This window comes from Amphiura filiformis, chromosome 5 (genome assembly GCF_039555335.1).
Source record: "Amphiura filiformis chromosome 5, Afil_fr2py, whole genome shotgun sequence".
Lineage (NCBI taxonomy): Eukaryota > Metazoa > Echinodermata > Ophiuroidea > Amphilepidida > Amphiuridae > Amphiura > Amphiura filiformis.
Genome location: NC_092632.1, coordinates 56,693,550 through 56,718,549, shown reverse-complemented (window position 1 = coordinate 56,718,549; position 25,000 = coordinate 56,693,550). Strand labels below are relative to the sequence as shown.

At 38.6% G+C, this 25,000-nt stretch overlaps 2 long non-coding RNA genes across 2 annotated transcripts; one reads left to right on the top strand and one right to left on the bottom strand.

The window, feature by feature from the left end:
* Positions 1-3,394: 3,394 nt before the first annotated feature.
* On the top strand, positions 3,395-13,871 carry LOC140151913 (uncharacterized). Its single transcript, XR_011858996.1, has 3 exons — positions 3,395-3,516; positions 11,135-11,317; positions 13,208-13,871. It is a non-coding gene; the product is annotated as an uncharacterized lncRNA (long non-coding RNA).
* Positions 13,872-19,281: 5,410 nt separating this feature from the next.
* Positions 19,282-24,217, bottom strand: LOC140151912 (uncharacterized). Its single transcript, XR_011858995.1, has 3 exons — positions 24,114-24,217; positions 21,187-21,281; positions 19,282-20,321 (listed from the first exon to the last, which is right to left on the bottom strand). It is a non-coding gene; the product is annotated as an uncharacterized lncRNA (long non-coding RNA).
* Positions 24,218-25,000: the final 783 nt, after the last annotated feature.

Genomic DNA, 25,000 nt, shown 5'->3' with positions numbered 1-25,000 from the left:
ACTAATTGCTCACTAGTTGATAATTGCCCCTCCTGGTCAGATTCACAACTCGAGTAATCTCTGGCACATTGTTATGATCAATCAAATGTTCTGCACAGTTAACTTTTGCCTTTCTATGTCAAATGGGAACTGTTAATTGGTCAGTGCCTCCAGAGGATGCTTGGGGATTTGAGGTTAGGCAATCACCTCTATCGATAAGGCAAAGATAAGAGTCTGTTTTGCTAGCCTGATCAGCCTTTATACCTTTAAGCATATCTTGTAAAAAAATAGAATGGAAATATACATGAGCCAAAAAAAGCACGCAAAAAAGAAAATGTGTGTTTCATGTGTTGAGATAAACACATTAAAAACAAAAATAATTTTAGCTTTGATTTTGGTAGTAAGCATAAGATCATCCAAAGATATGAGACAATTTATTTCTTATTTTTCAGCCTAATTTACAAATGACCTGTGACCTCAGTATGTGACCTTAGATATCACCAATACATATAGATACCCACAATGTAGCTATGAACTATGTTTGATTGAAATAGGATTTAACCAAAAGTCTCACATAATGCTATTTTATATGTTGACCTCAAATGACCTTTGACCTCTGTATTTTCTGTTTGTTTTATTTCTTCTTTAACCTTCAATTCAATAGTGTAGCTATGACACAAGTTTGGATGCAATAGGATATAAACTTTTCATGTGAGACCAAATTTTAACCAAAAGCCATGCATAATCATTGATGGACAATTGTTGATAGACCTGATGAAAGATGACACTTAACGGGAGGCAGCAGACTTTAGGACATCAATGAAGGACAGAAAGATCCTGAAGAAAGATGTGGAAAGCCATCATAATTTGAGGACACTACTCAAATTAAGCAATTAAGCAAGCACACAGACACACAACTTGTGATGCCATTAAGGTATTTTCCTTCGGATGACAAAAGTACATTGAGAATAAAACTGTTCTTGAACATAAATTTCATTTGCAGAAAACATGAGGGAGAAAATCTTATTAGTTCATTCATTTTTTTGTAAAGCCATGGGTCCATTTTACATCCTATATATGCATATTATGTTCTGTTTAAAAGTTATCTTTTTGAATAGTATATTAGTTGTATTTGTAGTTGTAGTTGTTGCTGCACACAAGGGTATGCTGTTTTCAGCTGTCAATTATATTTATGAACACATTGAAAACAAGGAAATTACAATAATAAATGTAAGCAATCTCCAAAGTTCTTTGCTGCCAAGACAAGTGTCTTCACAGCTGGATCATGAAGGATAACATCAATTTAATAGATCAGTATTGGATGCCATGCAAAAGCCTCGGTCACTGCCCAACAAACAAATATGTCATAGAGATACTTGACCTTTATTGGCTGCTCTTATGTATTAAAGACATAATGTACGATCTTATAATATGAAATCGGTTAATTTTATTCAAACTTGATATTTTTGCATATTTGTAATGTTTACACATGTCCTAACTTGCACCTAAATGGAATCGGCCAAATTTGTTGTCTTTGTAGGTCAACAGAGCAAAGTTTGACATATTATCATAATTTAAAACTTATCATAATATGTCCTCCCATAGAACTGCATGTCAAATGGTCAAAATAACCAGTTGGGTTTCTTTCACTTTACCTTGTTATTTCAACTTAAAATGGACAGCAACCCTTCCCGGTAGTTATTACTAATATTATTTCAACATTTTGAATAAAGAATTAAAAAATTAAAATTTGATAGAAATTGTACATTAAGGCTTTAAAGGCAGGTTATATGTTCCCCAATAGAGCAAGTCTTTTGTTACACTGGTCATAACATAAGAAGTTGCAACAGCAGATAAAATGTGCTTTATATCATATTACTTACAGCCTCCATAAAAAATCTTTCTATGAGGACAAATTTTTATGAAATACACTGTAAAGGGAAGAGGAGACAGGAATGCATAGAGGAAGAACATAGACACGCTACATTACACAAAGGACGTTAAAATTATGTGTGTGGATGATATGCATAAATGAAGCATACAAGAGAAGGAAATAGAGAAAATGGGTGTTATGGACATACTTAACCCTATGGGCAGTGATGGGCATTACCGGCCAAATGATTGACATCAAGAACTTTTTTGATTGGTTATATCACATATTGAGCCAATAAGAGATATTGTACGAATGGCCAGTAGGGCTGAAGAGGTTCAGTTTAAAAGTGCCGAGAGCTTTAAATGCTCCATTTTGATTGGTTACTCAGATGATTATATCATGTTCTTAAACCAATCAGTGGCACTGTAAGAAAATCAGTATTGCCCTCTGATCAGAATGTTAAAGGAAAAATGCTGCATTATTGACTATTGGTAAACCTATAACACAGCAGAACACTTACCTTCAGAAACACCTTTGTATTATCTATCATTTACAAGCAGTAGGTAATAGACCAGAACATTAAAACCTATTTTTAAATTAATTGAAATATACTTCATAATAAATTGATAAGAACTATTTGAAATGCATAATTTTTCAAGAGTAATCTGATTGCTACATAAGGGTTAAATCTGTGTGATCTAGGAAATTAATTCATCGACAAGAAGATAATGATCATATGCTTGCGTTAAATTAAATCAAGCATGTCCCTACATCAATTACAAATTACATATTATCCCTTGACATGCTATATATATATTAAAAGATAAGTTCTTCAATTGAGAGAAAAATCATGAAATCATCAAAAACTAGCATATACATTTTCAAAGCTATATACCCAGTTAAGAGAGTTATTACTTGAAGTGAGTGCAAACATGCCTAGTATTGCAACACTGGTATTTTGATATATACAGGAAATGTACGGATTAGGTATTATGGGTATTGATGATAGCTAGATTTTTGTATTATTTGTGATATTTGTACAATGTGTGAAATAAAATACGTTTTTAACAAATATATAGTGTGAATCTGTCTGATTTTTTACCCTTTCTGATGTTTTAATAAATTTATAATTAGAAGATATCACAAAATATTGTTCATTCCACACAGTAAATGATCATTTTAAATGGTATTCATTTACTTGCCCCTCTCCCCCTGAGAAAAGCACAACCCGATAACCGTGTGTAAGCAGTTGAAAAACTGGTGGATCAAGTCTACACTATATACACGTAGTAAGCGCCATAAACATGATACGATTCGATCGGATGATTTTAACGTGACGATAACATGCATATTCATGATCGATGAATGATGAATTATTCATAGATAGTATTTATTTCCGCATTTTAAATAGAGAAGGGGTGTGCAACACTCGCCGATTGACCAATCAGAGACCCGCATTATCACCTTTCAATTCTGACAACAATGTCACACCGATGACCTCTCAATATTTTGCGTGATTTGCGTGACCTAGAAATTGAACGCACTTTCACCCGCGATTTTTACAATTTCTTGCCGGAAGTGGGAGCAGGTGGGAATTTCACTTTGTTTACAAGTGAGATGCGATCGTGAACAACCGGAGATTCGGATGATGTTTTCTTAATTTTGTGAGTAATACTTCTGCTTCTGCTTCTGCTTTAATACTTTCCAACACTCCAAGTGGAGTCAAGCGGGAAGGAATCTAGTGTGTGCGCACTAGTGAAGACTGCTTAGATGCGTTTTAGGATGTGATCTTGTATGCTTTTCTTAAATGCTAATGGGTCTGGTTGCTGAGTAAGTGTTGCTGGTAGAGAATTCCACTCTTTGATGGTTCTTGGGTAGAAGGAGTATTTGAAAACGTCCTTGTTGACTTGTAGTTCTTGGTATGAATTTGCGTGGCTTCGTTTAGTAAGACGGTGGGTTGGTTGTAGTATGTTTTGTACTGGCAGGGCCAGATGACCCTCTCTGGCTTTCTGTAGTATGGAAAGTCTATCTATCTTCCTCCTGTCAGCAAGTGTCTCCATGTCTAAGTCTTTCATTAATTTGGTAACACTTGTGCGCTTACTGTAGTCGCTCTTGATGAATCTTACTGCTCGACGCTGGATCGCTTCCAGTTGGTAAATTTGATCTTGGGTATAAGGATCCCATACAGCGGAGCAGTATTCGATGGTTGGTCTGATGAATGTCTTAAAAGCTGTGTGTTTGATGTCTTCAGTACAAGAACTGAGATTGCGTTTTATAAAACCAAGTGCCCTATTACCTTTCGCTGATATCTGGTTTATGTGTTTTTCCATTTCAAATCCTTTGTAATTTCTACTCCTAAATATTGATGTGAGTCAGTTTCCTGTAATATTGAACCTCCTAAGTTGTATTTGTGTGTGAAAATGTGTTTACGAGCATGGGTAATTTTCAAAGTGAAACATTTTGCTGTGTTAAATCTCATCTGCCAAGTCCTCTCCCATACTGACAAGGTATCAAGGTCTTTCTGCAAGGCTTCTGCATCGAGGTCATTTACTATTTCCCTATAAATCACACAATCATCTGCGAATAAACGCACGTGGGATGACAAGTTTTCAGGGAGGTCATTTATGAAAATTAAAAATAAAAGGGGGCCTAAGACCGTCCCCTTGGGGAACACCTGAGCACAGGGACCCATTCAGAGTGGTCGCCACACCACGGCGACTCTTTGTTTTCTTTGGGACAGGAAATTTGAAATCCAACGATGAGTGGTGTTATTTATACCAAAGTGATCAAGTTTCAAAAGTAAACGAGGATGGGAAACAACATCAAAAGCCTTCGAGAAGTCCATGATTACGGCATCAGTTTGTTTACGATGGTCTAAGGACTGAGCAAAATCATGGACTGTCTGTATGAGTTGGGTATTGCATGAGTGCTTGGATCTAAAACCGTGTTGTTTATCTGTGAGGATGTTGTAAGTATCTAAGTGGGACATGATGTTAGAATGTAAAATGTGTTCAAGAATTTTGCAACTTATAGATGTTAAAGAAACGGGCCTGTAATTTGATGGTTTTGTGCGTTCACCTTTCTTAAAAATTGGGGTTATGTTAGCCTGACGCCAGCTCTCTGGTAGAATACCAGATGTGAGGGCTTTGTTGAAAATAATTGTAAGAATGGGGGCAATCCTGGATGCATAGACTTTCAGGATGTAGGATGGTATTTCATCCGGGCCAGGGGCCTTGTGAATGTTGAGTTGGTTGAGAAGCTTCTCAACGCCGTGCACATCAACATGTATGTCAGGCATACTAGGAAATTTGGGTGAGTTTATGGTGGGTAGGGAAGATGAATCATCTTGTGTAAAGACAGACTCAAATTGACTGTTTAACAGATTTGCTTTTTTGATGTTATCTGTCACAAGCATGTTATTTTCATCTTTGAGTGCTGGGATACCTGAACTGTCTTTTTTCAGGCTCTTGATAAACGACCAAAATTGTTTGTTCCCCTGTATGCATACTTCCTTTATGTACGTTCTATAAAGTCTTCTAGTCTCTCTGGTTATATTCCTCCTTATTGAGCGAAATTTTTGCCAGTCATCATCATCACCAGTACTTTTGGCATGATTATACGCCCTTTGTTTTTGTTTCAATTGGCGTTTGGTTCTGTGGTTAATCCAGGGTGATGTCTTACCACTGGTCACGTATTTGGATGGTATATTTTCATCCATGGTCAGTTTGATGTTATCAGAAAATTCTGACCATAATTGTTCAACAGAACACTGACCTAAGTCCTTACACTCAAAAACTGAACACAGTTCAGTAAGATCACTGTCAAGTTTATCATGATTGGCCTTGTGGTACATATAAACCTTCCTCGGTTTTGATTTGAGTATTTTTGGTCTGATGTTGATAGTCACCACCGGTATACCATCATGATCACTGATGCCAGGTATGACAGTTACCTTATCCACCAGTGTGTTGTTGTTGGTGAAGAAGAGGTCCAGTATATTATTTCTTCTTGTGGGTTTTCTGACAACTTGCTCCAACCCGTAATCGTTGGCTATGCTTATCAATTGTCTACATAGACCAGGTTTAGGACAAAGTGGAAGGGTTGACTGGGTTTCCCAATCAATGCCAGCGAGGTTAAAATCCCCCGCAAGCCACACATTTGGGCATTTTGAGGAATCAATTTTTGATAAGGAGAAATCAAGTTGTTCTAAAACTTCTCCTTTGGAGCTTGGGTGTCTGTAATAAGCTCCAATCAAAACTGGCTTACTGCCAAAAAGCTCCAGCTGGATCCAAAGAATCTCAGTATCTGAGTCTAAATCCACACGATGGGCAACAACAAGATCGGTTTTGTACGCGATAAAAACCCCGCCATAACCGTCTTTGCCATAAGTACCCACACGATCTTTCCTAACTACAGAGTAGTTTGGGGGTACAATCTCAGAATTACTAACACCATCATCCAACCAAGATTCAGTACCAATCAATACATCTGGCTGATGATTTTCAAGGCAAACTGCTAGCTCAGCAACTTTGCCCCAGATGCTTTGAAAATTGATCACCATAACCTTGATTTGCTGTCGAGTCTGGTTACGAGGTTGTCTTTGAGTTTTCTTTTTAGTTTTCTCACCAGTATGCATACTATCTTTTTTAGATTTACTCTTATCAAAGGTTTTTGGAGAGGATTGAGCCAGCGGGGATAACAGCTCCTCACTTTCGCTAAGTGAAGCTAAGGTGCTAAAGCTATTTGACAAGGACACCGTTAAACGAGAGCTAAAAAGCGAGCTTGAGAAACTAGGCATCCCTTTTGGCAACAAATCCAACTCACGTTACTGTGTTCAAGTGCTTTGTACACAACTGAGTTTATGTGCATACATTCTGTGTGATACCAACAATCACAGTTGTCGCACTGGACAGCGGGCTGTCCCCAGTCACATTCCAGTGCACAAATAGGACATGGAAAATCAGGACCTGGGTTTACCTCAGTGTCTCCGGATTGCATAATACATAACAAGCACAGATAGAGCAAAGTCAGTCTCTTACTTTTGCTACTGCTCGAGATTGGTTTCAGTAAATTTTCCTTACCACACAATCCAGTAAGTAGACTATCAGCAGGGTGCGAACCAAACTGAAATGGTCCCGAGGGTACCATCTCTAGGGCAGTTTGGTTCAGGTTACATAATAAATTACAACAAAATGATTCCATGTTTACGTAACAAGTATGTTCAATGAATATCATGTACATGTATATATTAAACCAGTCATCAATATAAATATCAAAATCATCAACTCCTACATCTGCGATACAATAAATATCAGCGACATCAACAGCTATACAATATCAGCGACATCAACAGGTACCTCTACATGTAGGGCAACTTGGTTCAGATTACATAATGAATAATAACAGTATGAGTCCATATTTTCAGAATAAATGTGTTCAATGCATATATTAAACAAATCATCATCATCGTATACATGATAGATATCATGATAATCATCAGCGACATCCACGATGGGCGTCAATGCCATCGATGACAAGACTAGCTCTTTCCACGTGATCAAATTCTTGATGATCAAACTCCATCGTTGCATGAATAAGTCCCACAGTAATACACAAAACGACAAGGAACATACTCACAGATGTTTTATACTTCATCATGATGATAAAGACGAAGAAATAAGCCAAAAAGAGAGGGTCACCCAGCGCCCGCCAGTACTACTAAATACTACTGTATATTCCAAATGAATTCACTGGGGGACTGATACATGAAAATACAAATAACCAACTGAGTAAATTTCACCGAACTGAATAAAATCATGAAATTATTCAGAGACACTGACAAATTTCAGTACAATACATCACTCAGCACTGCATCCGATGTAAGCTTACAAATAAATAAGTGATAAATATAACATAATGGAAATGCTACCGGCCATGCACGGCGAAATCGACGGCATTCACAATTCTACAAGTAGTCATGGTAGTGCCACTGGTAGTGGCTGTCATCTATGCATCACAGATCCTGGTATGCATGGGCCCAAGCCGCCTACATGCATGCATGGTAGTTCAGTCAGTAGTTCGCAAGGCAAACTTAAAAAGACCGGGCAAAACAGACGTGTCATTTATCGGTATGACATTTTCGTTATTGACGCTGCCCTAGAGCTAAGTACGGTATGGGTTCCTCGTACTAGTTCAGTCAGTAGGCCTATAGTCTGTCCACATAGAAGTACAAACCAAATTTGTGGCACCTGGGGTCGATATGCTTTGCGTCACATGCACTGCGTGTTAAAAAAACGTGACGCGTAAATAGCGTGGTGCGCTCGGCAAGTACAAATTGTGCAATAGTTGGCGCGCCAAAGAAGCAATTAGGCGCATTGCACTGACGTCTGAAGAATATATTCTCATACCTCCAGTTTCCGAGGTCTATTTACTTTGTACTTCTAAGTGGACAGACTATACCCCATAGTACGTACAGCCACAGCACAGAATAGTCCGCCATGCCCGACTATAGAAAAATTATCAAATTCGTGGACATCGTGGAACATTCAACTACGCTTGTTACTCCGCGACTAATCATGCTAACTACACGCCAGCATAACGCTACTCTCACGCGTCCATATTAGCGAGGCTATCTGCGTACAACTGCTTACTACGCACAGCCACGCAAAGAGTATGTTCCACGATGTCCACGAATTTGATAATTTTTCTATAGTATATGGGTAGTACTTATACGATGTCCTCATTCACAAACTGATACTATCTGTCCATCGTATAAGGCTATTACCGTACGATAATGTGCTGAAGGAATATTACACAGTCAAGAATAGGCTCCATCATTTTTTTGTTCTGATCCTCCCAGTCTCCCAAAACATCAAAACAGTAAAAGCATTGCACATTTACTTACTTAAGACTGTCCTTTTTCATATAACACAGACAAAGTAGGGCAAAGCTACCTAGAAATGGTCAAATTTTGGCAAGAAATATCTCTGTGTAATCCTATGTAAGTCCCATATCACATCGTTATCGGCGATCGTGATTTTTTTTTTTCTGAAGTTTGGCTGGTACCCACTAGCGTCATGCACGTGACGCGACACAGCTAAAATAATCGACCGGAAATCGGGGATCATTAAAACGTCAACAAATTTCAAAACACAGAAAGCAGTAATGGCGAGCGGTCCGAATTTTGAGCCATACAAGTTTATGTGGTGAACTAATGCCCGACTGTACATCATGACATGTGTATGACTGCCGCAATGCAATAATGATAGTATTATGAAAGTATACATTTTCAGGAAGGAAATTAAATAAAAGTTGTTATGATTATGAATGATAGGGATGTTCATAAAATTTTGAAGTTCAATATTTTTAGCTGAAAGTTCTTTCATTTGAAAGAGAATTGAATTACCTAAACAATAAGGGGTCAATCATGTTTCTAGTGCATATACTTTTGAAGTTACAGACAAAAATAGTGTCATCAATTTGCCCAAAATTTTGTGTGTGAAATTGTGACAGCCATGCAGCAGGCACATGTACAATGCACACTACTGTATGTGACCCCAGATGACCTCCTATTCTTTACTGTAAGAAAGCTGTTTTGGATGGTCTTGATTTACACACAAATTGCTTTTGAGCTAAATCAAGCGTCCACTTGGTGGAACATGGATTGCACTACATGTATGTGATAGTTTATGAATCCAGTATCATGCCAGTACCAACATATTAAGTCAACATCACTGAAGGTTTTGGTTGTTAAAATTAATTTTTACTGATTTTCTCCAATGAGCCCCACAGTAAAGCCATTTTTGGACCGTACATGCACATTCCACTTCCCTATGGATGAATAGCGCCACCTATAGTGTGTGATGTGAGCTGGCCTATGAATGACTACCACCGCCGCCGTGGTTCGGCGCCCACACAAGTCAGGCGCCGCTCTGCAAAAATACACAGAGTCAGGCGCCGATCTGCAAAAAATAGAGGGGCACACGCGCCGGTGCGCCTCTAAATCCGCCCCTGATAGAACTTAATAGGACTAATATTTCAAAAAATCACTTTCACCTCGCATAGCTTTGTAAACCTTAAATAGCTCAACCATTGTCTCACGGTCTATGCACTGGCACAGCAGCACAAAAAATAGTAAAAACAGTCTCTACAACTACATGGTCTGTATGTACAGACAAGCTCTAGTCTCAGCATAGTATAATTTGGTTCACCTCAAGTTTGGTAGTGATGTCAATTGTCAATGCTTTTGTGCGGTTAGGCCGCAAATGTGTCGACAAGTCACACCTGAATGCGGGCATGTACATTCAGTGAGTTTAAGTTAATGTGCACGATTCGAAATATGCACATATGTCGATCACTGCCATGTGTACAGTCTTGGGGTGGTCATAATTTTTGATTCATCAGGCAAAAAAAAAATGTTTGGTTGCCCTCAGAGACCGACCCAAAAAATTAGAAATTTTGGTTGGGCTTTTTTTTTTCCATTCACTCTTTTAGAAGCAACCTTAAATTTGGACAGTATTAAGGACATTTTATAATTGTTATTCACTCATTTTATCTATTAAATGCATATTTGATAAAAACACACAAGTATTTATGTACATTTAAATTCAGTCCAAAAACACACAATTTTTTTTCCTTAAAATGATCGAGCATTTGTCAATTGGAGAAATTGGAGGAAAAACACATGGAAAAAAAAAAAAAGATCGATCAACCAACCCTCGAAATTTTTGTCTTGGAAGGGCAACCAAACAATTTACTTTGGCCTCACTAAATTTTGATACTCCTACTTCTATTTTTGGTTCATTTCATTTTATTAGAAAAAGGTATTGAAATCTTTAAAACTAAATACCCAATTACAGCAAAAGTATACATATTTGGAAAGCTTATGTTCCAAGCAATGCAACTGTGCAAAATGGAAGTTAGTATTCAGGGTGTGTAAGAAAAAATATAGTGTGATATCATGAAAAAACCCTGGTTTTACTTGAAATTGATAATTTATTGCATTTGCTATTTAGTACTTGTATGAATGAAACAACTCAAAAGAAATCTAATTTTGTTACAGGCCACACTATGAGCTTTAATAAATTGTATCTATAGTTAGTTAGCTACGCAATGAATAACTAAAGTGGTGATACAGGGTGTAAAATAATAAGTAAGTTCATGCACTTACGGGGGTACTACACCCCTGCCCAATTCTGTGCCTATTTTTGCATTTTTCTCAGTGCAGAGTGTACTTCCATCATGTATTTAATATTCAATTTCCTGTAAATTTCATGAATACAGGTAATAGTATCATCAACGACAGGCACAATCATGGTCAACCAGAACCAGCACGATGACAGTACATTGTATCTCAGCTGAGCTGTTGAGAATGAACATCTGCAGGGACTTCTTGCTATACTTCATGGATGATGACTATCATGACTTCTGTTCAAAACAGAAGCAGAGGAAGAATACATGCAACAGGTACTTTATTTTATGTGTTTTTTTTTTTTTTGGGGGGGTTGTGAAGGCAAGCATGACATTCAGTGTCCGAAATAAGGAAAATATGGAGGTTATCCCTTAAAGCATAAATTCTGCTTGTCCTCGCTACATTTTGGTTGTCCCCAAAATGTGTAATACTTTTGGAGGTAAAATATAGTGGTTGTCCAGGGGATAAGTACATAGCTCAATATGGTTGTCCCCAGTGATTTTTGGACAAGAGGACAAGAGGATAAGTGCTTATTTCGAACACTGATGACAGTGGCATATCACTGGGGCAGAGTCAGAGCCCCTATTGCCCAGAGCTGCCAGCATTTGAATCTTGAAAAAAGGGAGATTTCCTGTTGCAATCAGGGAGATTTGTCAAAATGTGTACATCTTAATGGATGAAACCATTTCCTTTTCAGGGAGATGACCAAAAATTAAGGGTTCTGAAGGTTTAAAAGTAGGGAGTCTCCTGCGAAAAGAGGGAGAGTTGGCAGCTCTGTATTGCCAGGCGGTTGATTTAAAGTTTTGGATGCCCATCCTGGGATGCCTATTTTCAAATCACCCATAATATATAACAGTTTCTGCTCAAGTTTGTCTGTAGCACTGCATGATGTGTCATGGAGTTACTTGAGGGAGGCCTGGGAATCACTCATTTGAACAGTAACCGGAATGAATGAATGAATGAATCTTATCTCCTTAAAATAAACCAAATACAATGAAATTTAAGGCTGTGACCTATAGGGTAATGACGTATTCGGGTACCCGTGGTAAATTTCGGTGGGTAAACCGGTACCCGTATCAACCATTTTTTTTTTTTTTAAGTTTTCGGCTTTGTAGTGTCCCTGGACCTAGAGCTAAATGCTAGGATCATTTATGGTTGAAAAAAAAAAAAAAAAATTGTAGGCCTATGTCATTTGAATAAATTTGTACTCATGTCATACTCTATTAATGATTTCAAAATTGATACAAATTCAATGAATGAATAAGTGAACAATGAATTATCCTAGCATTTAGCTCTAGGTCCAGGGACACTACAAACCCGAAAAAAATAAATAACTTAATTTTTTTTTTTAAATTTGGGTAATCCGTAAATGGAATTTATATCCGGGTATGGAAAAATTTTGCCATTTTGAAATTTAACTGTTGAAATATGGTGCAAAAATGGAATAAATTTGCATGAAGTACGAAGAAATTTGCACTTTGGGGGCTACAATGGTCAAATATGAGGTTAATTTGGTCAGAAACCCACATACAGGCATCAACATTGGGGATGATTGTATGGACCATTTCCCTGGCAAAATATTGGGGATTTATCCCCCCCATCCCCGGGATCTACGCCTAATCGCCTATGATATATATATTTTTATTCAATGACTTTTTGTTTATTCTTACCAAAAATATACGACCGCTTTTTACCGTGACAGTAGTACTACTTCCAAGCTCTTTCGTGCTCAATCTTATGATGTACACTACATGTAGTAGTTATTAGTTTGACAGGATGTACCCTTCTTAGGTTATAGCAGAGAAAGTCAAAGGTCACATTTTTGGTCTTAGGGGTCAAAAATATCAGAGTGCTCTGATTTGGACAAAAGGTGTATCAAAATGTTTGTTTTCATACAACAATTCAAATAAAGATAGGATTTAACAATTTAATTTCACTTTCTATGTGTTGCAATAGGTGCAGGTTAATAGGCCTCAATGGTACTTGACCTATTTTGCTGTGTTTTGAGAAACTTGATGTGAAAAAAAAAATGCAGTACTTGGTCAACTATATAGCTTCAACTTGTTTGTGAATGGTGTGTGCCAATGTTATACTGAAAATTTCAACACCTTCTGTAAATAGATTATAATACCCCCTCTCTCTCTCTCTCTCTCACTGTTTTTCAGAGTCATAGATCCACCATGGATATCCACCTGAGTTCTGATTGATCAGCTCAAGAGCAAATTTCCCTGCTTGTGGTATTAGAGGGTGCATGTGATACATTGTTGTTTGCTGCATTCTCTTCAACATCAGCCAGGATGACTTAAAATGCAAGACCTTACGATTATGTCGGCCATCAATGATGTGGAAGCTTCTGATGCTGATGAAGTAGACCTGATGCCAGACCTGGTCCAGTGCGCTGATGTGACTGACTCTCCATAGTAATAACCAATTGCACTACCCTGCCCCCAGGAACTGAGACATTGTTATCAGCCCTAAGCCCTCGAATTAAGGATCTTAAGGAACTTTTTTAGGGCAAGTTGGTAATTGCCTTAGTTTCACTGAAAAGGCAAGGCAGCACAGCACTTTGTAATATTTCAAGAGGGCATCATGGCAACTGTTGAAAATTTGAGAAGGGCACCAAGGCAATTTCTCAAAAGTGAAGAAAACACACACAAACATCAACTTCATTATAGGGCACGGCAAGTAAATTGCCTTGGGTAAAGGACATATTTTGAGGGCATTACGGCAGTAGGGATGGGCACCCACGGCAAAATGCCATGGGTGCTTTGGGTTAATTCGATGGCTGATTGTTATTACCAAGAACAGTGGAAACTTGTTGATATCAAATCTGCCGGCATAGTGTTCTTGATATCTGATGCTTGTTCCAGCGTACATACCGTACATTTAGGGATTCAATCATGTTTCACCGTTGTTCATCACCGATGTGAAATGGATGGGATTCTGTTGCAATTACTCAAAATACAAGAAAAATGCAACACTATTTTTTTTTAAATTAAAGACAATATCTTTGCCAATTGCAACATAGCTAAATCCTAATCCAGAGGTGTAGCCAGGATTATTTATGGTCCCCAAAGTCAAACCCCAAATTTTTGTCCCCATTTGTCAATTTTTGCTATAGTTTGGCTATTCCCCTGTCTTAATCCTTTAGTTAGTTCTATACTTCTAACAATAATGTCCTTTTTTTTTTGACAATTTGAGGGGAATTAGCCCAAAACATGCAATTGTCCATGTTTTCTGTCAAGTCTTTAATACAGACTAAGAGTGAGCTCATAATTAAAAAGTTAATGTTGATTATTTGAGTATAGTTAAGAACAGAAAATCTGTTTACTAAAGAATAGAATGCATTATTAGTCTTTGTACTTGCAAGTCTTTGGCAGGACCCTCCATATATTGGGAATGTGCAAGCTCGGGGTGAACTCTGACCCTCTGCTTTTGGACCTTACTCCTATCCCTGACTACACTGCAAAATATTTTTCACCCCGAGAATTAATTTTCACCCCATGTATTTGGATTTTCTGCAAGCTCGGAGTGAAAAACACGGAAAACAACCCCTGACTTTCGGGCCTTAATGCTACCCCTGGTCTTTGGGCTTGATTGTCACAGCCAATGAAAAATGCCATAAACATGCATTATTTTGGCCCTTAAATTATTGCCAAAAATTGACCAAAATATTTGAATGATATATAGCAAAGGTGTATCTTGTTCATTTGATCAGATCATGGAAGTACTTACTTCCATGATCAGATATTGATTAATCCAAATTTTAGTGGTCAAACCTTTTGAAACAGTATTGCTGATTGATTAAAATTGATTGATTTATTGGGAAAAGTCTATCCTGATCAATAATTTTTCTACTACAAACTTTATATTTATTAAATAATATAAGAATTAATTTCCTGAACAATAACCTGGTTTTTGGTGTGAATTTATTTTGCCTCATCATACATGTACATAAGGGTATCAATAAAGCACCATTTCCTTTTGCCAGCCATCACTACGAGGCTGGTCGAGTGCAGATCCGTCGAACACGCTTTTCAATATGGAATAAATGCTAACCTCATCGTGACATCATCCAAGCAGCAAAGTTCATCCCATTGGAAAAGCGTTATCCAACGGATCTACAGTCGACCATTCTGCTACCCATGGCCAGAAGATTGCTCATCTAAGTTTGTTGCACAACATATATTTATTACTGCAACCACTCGGGTATAAGCCCACCCACCCTAGACGGCAGATTTCACTTGAAAATGGGGTGGGCTTATCGGGAAGGGCTAGTGCTTGAATTTAAAAATAAGAACAATCACCCCCATTTGTATATGTCTAATGTGCCAGTAATTTCTATCATCTATGTCAATTTCTTAAAATAATAAGGAATGTTAATTATCAACTGATACTTTTTTTATATTTGTTCTTAAATATGAGAGCAAAGCATTGATTTGATTTAAAAACTTGGCCAAAATTTAGTAATGGGCTTATACCTGAGTGCACCCTTGTTCCCAGAATGTTTTGAAAATAGGGGGTGGGCTNATAGCCGAAGGTGGGCTTATACCCAGGTGGTTATGGTATTTACCAAATTCCCCAAACTCCTGGTCTGTGACATAAACTTTGACATAATGTGGAATTTTCACACAATGTATTAAAGCTCATGTAGTGTTGTGTACTTTGCCAATTTTGAAATACCTTGGGATACCGGCTAATTTTTTTAAATTTGTGATTTTTCTCGCAGTCCTATACATGAATGAACATAATTATTTGAGGATTTATTATTTACGTGGCATGTGTGTTAAGCGGGAAAAGCACAAATATTAATGTTCTGTGAAAATGCCCACTTTTACAGTATTCATGTGCCATGGGGAGGGCTAAATTGGGATGAGCAAGAAATAATTTCTGGCAGGAAAAAACTAAAGTATATGGGATGCTATACAACAGGCTGTATCAAAATGATTGATACACAAATAGTTGTGATATTTGCAACATAGAATTCTCTTGAAATGACAAAAGTTTATATATTGATCCACAATTGGGTTATTTTGTGTTGCAGTCTTGTACATACTTGTACTTGAAACTTGGGTAATAATCATTTTGATACAACCTTATAGTAGGCCAACATATGGCTATACATAGTGATAAAAAAAACTACCAAATACAAACAAAACTAGCAAAGTTTTAATTTAAAGCATGAGCAAATTTTGGGAGTTATTTTATTTATTACATGGAGACTTCTGGATACACAATTGGAATTTAGAAGTTAGTTAAATCCTGTTAAAACCGATATCAATGTATTGTTCTCATCAAAAGGTTTCAGAAAAAGAATAGTTTAATCTGCCTCCGACATACAGTTCCCGAGTTATAGGCAAAAAGGTCAAATTTTGGGGTCCACAGGTGTGCACAATTGAAAAATGCTCCTTTTTTCATCCAATACATTGTTTTGGATGTTTTGTTCCATATCAATAGGTCAATGGTCAAAATAGGTCATATAATATCAACATGCAGGGCTCAATTGATTTTGATCTTTTTTGCCCATGTTACTAAGATAACAAAGGGGTAACAAAGCACCTGAGATATGGTAAACTTCTTTTTTTCTAACTGTTTTTGCAAGCAGAGCACTCTGAGACCATTTTTATTAAAATCAGAGAATTTTTAAATGTGTGTCCCCCCCCCCCTGTGGAATCCAAATTTTGACATTTGACCTTTTCCACTATAACTGTACATCTGAGATAGGTCAACCTAAAATTATCCTAATGACAAGAGGAATACATTGACATGGTTTCTAACGAAATTTGACCAACTCTGAAATTTCACCCCTGCATAAACAGCCTTTTTGGATTCATGCAAATTAGGCACTGTTCCACGCTCCTGTGAGATGTTGGCCCAATGGAGTAATATTCTAAGTCCAACATGCTCCAAGAGCATGTTTGAATACACACTGCTCCAGGAGCATATTATATGCTCCTGGAGCAGTGTGCATTCAAAACATGCTGTTGGACATGCTCCTTGAGCATTGTGCATTCAAAACATGCTCCTGGAGCATGTTGGACTTAGTTAATTACACCAGATTATTCATGCTCAGAGCAGCTCTTCCTGGAGCATAATTTAGGACCAAAATCTCTTTGAGATTTTGGCCCAAAATTATGCTCCAAGAGCAGTTGCTCAGGAGCATGAATAATCTGAGAATATTCTAAGTCCAACATGCTCCAGGAGCATGTTTTGAATGCACACTGCTCCAGGAGCATATATATGTTGGACATGCTCCTGAGCATTGTGCATTCAAAACATGCTCCTGGAGCATGTTGGACTTAGTTAATTACACCAGATTATTCATGCTCAGAGCAGCTCTTCCTGGAGCATAATTTAGGACCAAAATCTCTTTTGAGATTTTGGCCCAAAATTATGCTCCAAGGAGCATGAATAATCTGAGTAATATTCTAAGTCAACATGCTCCAGGAGCATGTTTTGAATGCACACTGCTCCAGGAGCATATATATGTTGGACATGCTCCTTGAGCATTGTGCATTCAAAACATGCTCCTGGAGCATGTTGGACTTAGAATATTACTCCAGATTTATTCATGCTCGGTTTGTGACATTTGATGTTTTTTGCAAGCTTTTGGGAGATGGACGCATGTGAAATGGATTCTGTTGCATTTAGTAGTGGGTAATTTCATATTTAGACTGACCTATGATTACACTAGGGGCTATTTTAACGTGCCTCACTGTCACGTTAGTGCAATGAGATAAAAGTGTTGATGAAGTAGAGTGCGTTTCAAAAATAAAAATATTGACATTTTTACCTGCATGTGACCGTAAGAAAGGCTCTACCATTGTCTACTATTAAAGCATATCTACACGGATTGTTAATTGTCACTGTACAAATATTTTATCTCGCACGTGCGTGACAGTGAGACACGTTAAAATAGCCCCTGGATTACACAGTGTATAGTGCTATCTACTGAAGATAACAGACACACTGATCAGCATGCAGTGTAAACTACTATCAACTGAAGATAACAGATATACCACTGATTACATACCGTATAGTGCTATCTACTGAAGATAACAGACACACTGCTGATCGTGCAGTGTAAAGTGCTATCAACTGAAGATAACAGCGTACCGTACAGTGCTATCTACTGAAGATAACAGACACACTGCTGATCATGCAGTATGAAGTGCTATCAACTGAAGATAACAGTGTACCGTATGGTGCTATCTACTGAAGATAACAGACACATTGCTGATCATGCAGTATGAAGTGCTATCAACTGAAGATAACAGATATACCACCGATTACAGTGTATGGTGTTATCTACTGAAGATAGCAGACACACTGTTGATCATGCAGTGTTAAGTACTATCTACTGAAGATATTAGATATTACAGTCATCTTGGGCTATTTAAATGCAGGCACTTAATTTAATGCCCTGTGGCCAGATGGGTGCTGACATTACAGGTTGCAGACAGGATGGGTCACATGGGCATTAAATTAAGTGCCTTAAATAGCCTAGGATGACTGAGAGTGCTGATCTACTGAAGATAGCAGACACACTGCTGATCATGCAGTGTAAAGCCTCAACTGAAGGGTTATTAGTCAATAAATACAGCAACTTAGTTTTAATCCATAAACCTTACCCTAAATGTCACCCTTACCTGTAACCTAAGCCCTAACCCAGACTCTAAAATAGCAGTCAGTTGGTCACTTTTAGTTCCATTCCATGCATGTTTCAGAATTATCACCTACCAGCCCAGTCTAATTAAAAAATGACCCACCACTAAATGCACCAGAATCTATTACATATGCACCCATCTCCTAAAAGCTCACACAAAAATATCAAAAATTACAGAAAATCCAAGTGGAACATTGCCTAATTGGCATAAATCAAAAATGGCCACTTAAACAGGGGTGGCATTTCAAAGTTGGTCAAATCTTGTTAAAAAGCCGACGATACCAATTTATTCCCCTCGTCATAGGGATTGAGTATACAGCTCTTAAGTAATAGGGAAAAAGGTCAAATGTCAAAATTTGGGTACCACAGGGAATAAAGATGTATAAATTCTATGATTGTGAGACAAACAAACTCGGATTGCTATGCTTGCAAAAACATTTTAAACAAAGAAAAGTTTGTCATATCTCAGGTGGTTGTTACTTTGGTAACATGCAGTGGCAGCACCAGGATTTTTTTTTGGGGGAATCGCCAAATTTTATAATGAAATTGCCGCAAAAGTGAATTTCAGGGGTGGGGTAAAATCAACAAATTTTGCTGAAATTTGCCCCTAAAAGTAGACAATTCCCTAATTTTGGGTTTTTAATGGGGGAACAAGGGGGAAAGAGTTCTGACTGGGGGAATTTTCCCCAGGCTCCGCCATTGGGCTGAAGGAATAATTTGAAACCAGTTTCATTAAAATTAGAATATTTTTCAACTGTAGCTGCCTGTGGACCCCAAAATTTGACCTATCACCTTTTTGCCTATAACTCAAGAACTGTAGGTTGGAGACATGTCAAACTATACTTTTTCTGCATCCTTATATGAGAGGAGTATGGATATTATCCAGAGTAGAATAACTTTGAAATCTCACACATGCATAAGTGGCCATTTTGGATTCATGCAAAAATTAAGCATTGTTCCACTACTTTGACTTCTGGTGAATTTTATTGATATATTCTTTAATATGCTTTTCCGAAAAGAATGGATGATAAAATAGAACTCGCCCAATTTGCAAAACCGCAATGTCCTCAAATAGCGAACAAGTTCTATTCAAAAACCGTGATACCCCTCTAATAGCAAGCATCTTAGATCATTGTATGAGGGCCTGCTTGGAAAACAGTGCTTGCCACTGAAGTATTTTAAATCCCTCAATAAAGATTTCACAAATCAAATCGGTATAGGAGTCCAGCTCACAGCCTGTCTGTACTAGGTGGTTATATGAATTATGTTGCAATTAGTGGTGGGTTATTCAGGTTAAGCCCTTATTTACCTTTGACTGGGCTACCTCTTCCACAACAGTTTAAAAAAAACACAATACAGTGTCATTCATGTGAAGTCACAAATTTAGCACTCCAGTTCTTAAATATAGTCTGATAAAATGTTCACCTCTTGATTTTTGCTGAATACTGGTACTTTACATTATACTATAACATTGTTTGCCAAATGTGTAGATTGAATGACCAACAAGAAAATGTACGCTCTATATAAAAAGCATATTTGTTTATGGCAGCTATCATTCCTGAGATACATTGTAGATTGATGTCCTGAGGTCCCTTTTTCAAATCATCATGCCCCTGTGAAACAAAAAAATAAGAAAAAGAACATAATTATTTAAAAAGCTTGAATTATAAAACCATTTGATGTATGAGCAATATTATTGCATGCAATGCATAGATGAAATCTACCAACATGAATTTCAACCAATGAATTTCTTGGATCTTGTATTCTATATCTACCTGTAGAAGTTTAAACTGGAGGTATGATTGGGAGGTCTATTTTTGGAGTCAGGGTACTGTGTCAGAACATTCAGCTAGAACAGATTTGAAAGCTGAAGTTGTCTGATGATTAACGGGGGCAAGGTGGCGCAGCAGTACAGGTTCTACCTAAATAATCAGAGTTTTGCAAGTTTGAGCCCCAGCAGTGCCATCGTCTTGTGCCATTGTATTGAACAAGGCGCTTTACTTCACTTGCCTTTCTCTACCCAGGGGTGAAATGGGGAGCTGTTAGGAATATTGTCCATTTAGCGCCGCCCAAAGGTATGAGCATGCTTTAGGCATTGTATGGCAGCTGACACATTCTAACAACAGCGGAATAAATTCAAAGCGCTTTGATACATGTGAAAGGCGCTGTAAAAATGGCAACATTTATTAATAGTGGATGTAAGCAAGTTGTTCCACTCTTTTACTGAATGAAAGAATTGAACATTGTACAATTTGTATCCTCTGAACATTTTCCCCAATACTTGACTTGGCTATGAAACTGCTAAGCCTTAACCCTAACCGCCTCAGGGTTTTTTTTTTAACTGGTAGGGAAAGAAGGAAGGAATAAAGATAGAAAACACAGAGAGGAGTTGTTTGCTCTGGGTGGGATTCGATTTATCCCAATTTTCAACAATTTGTTTTCTGTATTTAGTTTTGATGTTGACTGTAGTCTACTTACCAATTTACAGCAACAGATCAATTGTATCTTCACAGACTCTTTATAGAGATAATTAATCCATTTCCACATTTCCACACATTGATAAGCTAGGTCAACTGCAAACCAAACACACACAAACATAAAAGCATTTAATATAAAATATGACTAAGGGACCTATCGTTATTTACAGCAGGGGGAATGCGCGTTTTGGAAAAATATCGACAAGAAAATTTGCGTCTGCTCAAAAGTTTCGGATACCCCCTTGTTTTCCCGGGGTGCACCGCTCAGTCCGACACGCCGCTAGTCCGACAACACAAATTCCCTATACTTAGAGTTGAAAATGAAAAGCACGGCGCTAGTCCGAAAAAAAGCATGCGCTAGTCTGAAAATGAAAACCACTGCAACAGTCCGACACGCCGCTAGTCCGAATCTGAAAACAGTTTTCATTCCGACACGCCGCTAGTCCGAATTTGGAAAACACTTCTTCAGTCCGACACTGCGCTAGTCCGAAACTGAAAACCATGGCGCTAGTCTGAAACTGAAAACCATGACGCTAGTCCGAAACTGAAAACTACAGCGCTGAAAAACACTGCGCTAGTCCGAATCTGAGAAACACTGCGCTAGTCCGAATATCAGACTGGCGCAGTGTTTCCCCAATTCAAATTCGGACTAGCGCGGTGCTTTTCAAATTCGGACTAGCGCAATCGCTTTCAGTTTCGTACTAGCGCAGTGATTTTTAGATTGGCGCAGTCTCGGACTGAAAGAGTGTTTTCCAGATTCGACTAGCGCAGTGGTTTTCAATTTCGGACTAGCGCAGTGTTTTTCATTTTCGGACTAGCGGCGTGTCGGACTGGCAAAGTGTATTTTAGATTCGGACTAGCGGCATGTCGGACTGGTGCAGTGCCTTTCAGATTCGGACTAGCGGTAGACCATTATCATACGATCATCAAGGATCTACAAGTGTGCTGCTGTTGCGTGTCGGCGCGTGCGGCGCTGTCTTATGCTGGTTTCATACTTGCCGCTTTGAAGACGATTTTGCTTCACTGCGCAGTTGACACGTAATCGGCCAATCAGATTATCGGTCTGTTGTTATGATTGTGACTTGCCCACTTCTGTGTTTACGCTCTGCAAGCTCTCAAAATGTAAACAAATGCCGTTCTTCTCTGACAAAAACTGTAGTTTGTACCATGGACGAATTAAATTTCAAACATTTTTTATACCAGGCATTTAATACACAATACCGGTACCTTTTACAGTTCCATGCATCCTTTGATTGCGTGTAGTCATGGTAGTGTTAGTGTTAGGCCTATAATTTGGTTCATCAAGTTCGGTAGTGACCTAGGTGCTTATTTTGCTCGCCGCCCCAGACAAACAAGTACCTAGACCAGTGACTTTGCCCGGCGTGGTGAAGCCGACACTGCTTAGCAACGACTTTGACAAGGGCGCATACCGGACGCAAGCAAGCAGATTATGTTCACGTCTACAGAACATGTTGCATTTGACGCTGAGCAATAATGGCGCAACAATCACGCATAAGCGAAGCGTCTTTCTCTCCAGACATGTACGCTTATTTCTCCGCGTCCGACCACCCGACCAAAATCACCTTGGATACGTGGCTTCACCTCCTGCCATGGTTAAGTATGGGCACTCATAGGTCTAGGTGGTATGTCTATGCTTGCCGCAGTGTCGAATCGCCGTAAAGTTAAACGCCACGCATTGCGCATGCGCAACGGGGCGATTTGTCAGCACGCTTGCGGCACAACCGCGAAAGAGCATTGACATCACTACCAAACTTGAGGTGAACCCACAGAATTAAAAACAGAGAATCGGGACTCGGCCGCCATCTTGATATAGGCATGGAGCAAAAATTAGGGGTATTCGGTTTCCCTCGGAATGCACTCGAGGCATTCGTTGTCATGCAAGCGCGACATGGATGAAGGGCGCATTTGAGAGTCGCACTTGATGCGACCTACACGCGAGTATCAAGACGCTTCAGATGAGACGCAAAATTGTTTTCGTTCGTCTCCGGCGCACCGTCGGCAAGGACCGAATACCCCCAATTTTCTCCCCATAGCTAACGGCGCGATTGTATGTGGCGGTAGAGGGAGTCCCGGTTCTCCTTCTGTGGGTGAACCAAATTATAACTTTTCAATTAGAGGTAGTCATTGACATTGTGACGTCAATGCCGCCATCTTGTGGGTATATGAGTACCTTGTTGCTAAGATCACCGCGTTGACGCTTGACTGAAGAGGTGCGCAACGCGTTGCGAGGACCGCGTAATCAACGGCGTAATGTCTATCGCATGGCATGCAGTACGGCAGGACCCACTAGATGGCGGATCCCGCGGAAAAGGCTATTGCTGTTGCCGATTGCTCCGACCATTTCGTTCTAATTTCCGGCAGAAACCTAATTAATTAACCTCTCAGGCTCAGCAAGGTCAAGGACAATGTCAGGAATACGTGTAAGCTCATGAACATAAATGAATACATGAATTACGTCCATGTTAACATGTAACAACTAACATCACGACATGATGAACATAAGTTCATAACATGCCAGTGCATCTCACAATTACAAACATGTAAGCTTACAAAATTAAACATTGACCCGGGACCGGGCGGGACTCAGTCAGGCCGATCAGACAGTCACATTCTCTCAGAATTCAGCCCGGCTTCAGCTCACGACAGGCAACTGCAGACAACAAGGCTAGTGGAAAGGTTTGTGTACTCAAAGGAATGATCAATCATGATTTCGATCATACATCAGGCGACAGGAATGCACATCCGTAATAATTTTACCTTCCTTGGCATGACCCGGAAGTTTTTTTCTGGTTAAAAAAAAAAACATTGACAACATCCGATGTCCTCAAAATTTACCCGCAAAAATCAGTTTCTAATTTCGCTTTTATCAACATTCGATTCCAAAAACAAGTATAATGTTTTAAATACCTTGTTTCTGCCGTGTGCCCGATTCTGCAGCAATAAAATATAATCCATTTGGCCCGGCTATTTGGTTCATCTTTGTTGACAAACTCCGCTGAAATTGAAATCCGTCGATGTGTGTGCCTGCCAAATCTCTTTGTGTTTCGCCATGCCGACCCTTCGCCCGCCCACAATTTCTTAAAACTTTTTACAGATTTTTATCTGCCCAGGCTCGGCGTCACTCTGCCCTAGCGACCAGGCTGCCCTAGCGACAGTGTGACATGTTGGTCAGATAAAACTGCCTTCGTTGCTCACCCCATCTATCTAAGAGATCAAGCATTAATTATGCATTCAGAACCGGCAAGACTGATTTACACCAAGTATTCTGATTGGTCCGCAATGTGAATATGAATATTTATCGCGAAATGTCAATATGAATATTAAGTAGATATCATGCATACTTAATGAAGTTCGCCATCTTTCATCTTGATCATGTCAAGTATATAGTGATTTATGAAAGGTTCGATCGGGAAAAGTGGTGGCGCTATATTAATTATTAATCAAACCAGCAGGGACACGATACGATGATTCGATCTTTATTGAATATTTTTTTATGATATTTTCTGATTACTTTAAACAAACAGAAAGAGACAAAAATAAGATAAATGAATACATAATATTTTAAAAATGTATTTTATTTGACAAAACATTTTACAAACAATACAAGAATGCCTACAGCTCTTGATTAAATCAGGGGTAAGAGAATTTAGGATCTGTCAGCTTCTTCAGCAATAATTATGTAAAATCTATGCAAGATGCCATTAACCTGCCATTGCAGGAACTGGAACACTACCAGACACCGTTGTGCATGATTCTCATGCAATCATGTGTTGTATGTGTCCAGCATTCCATAG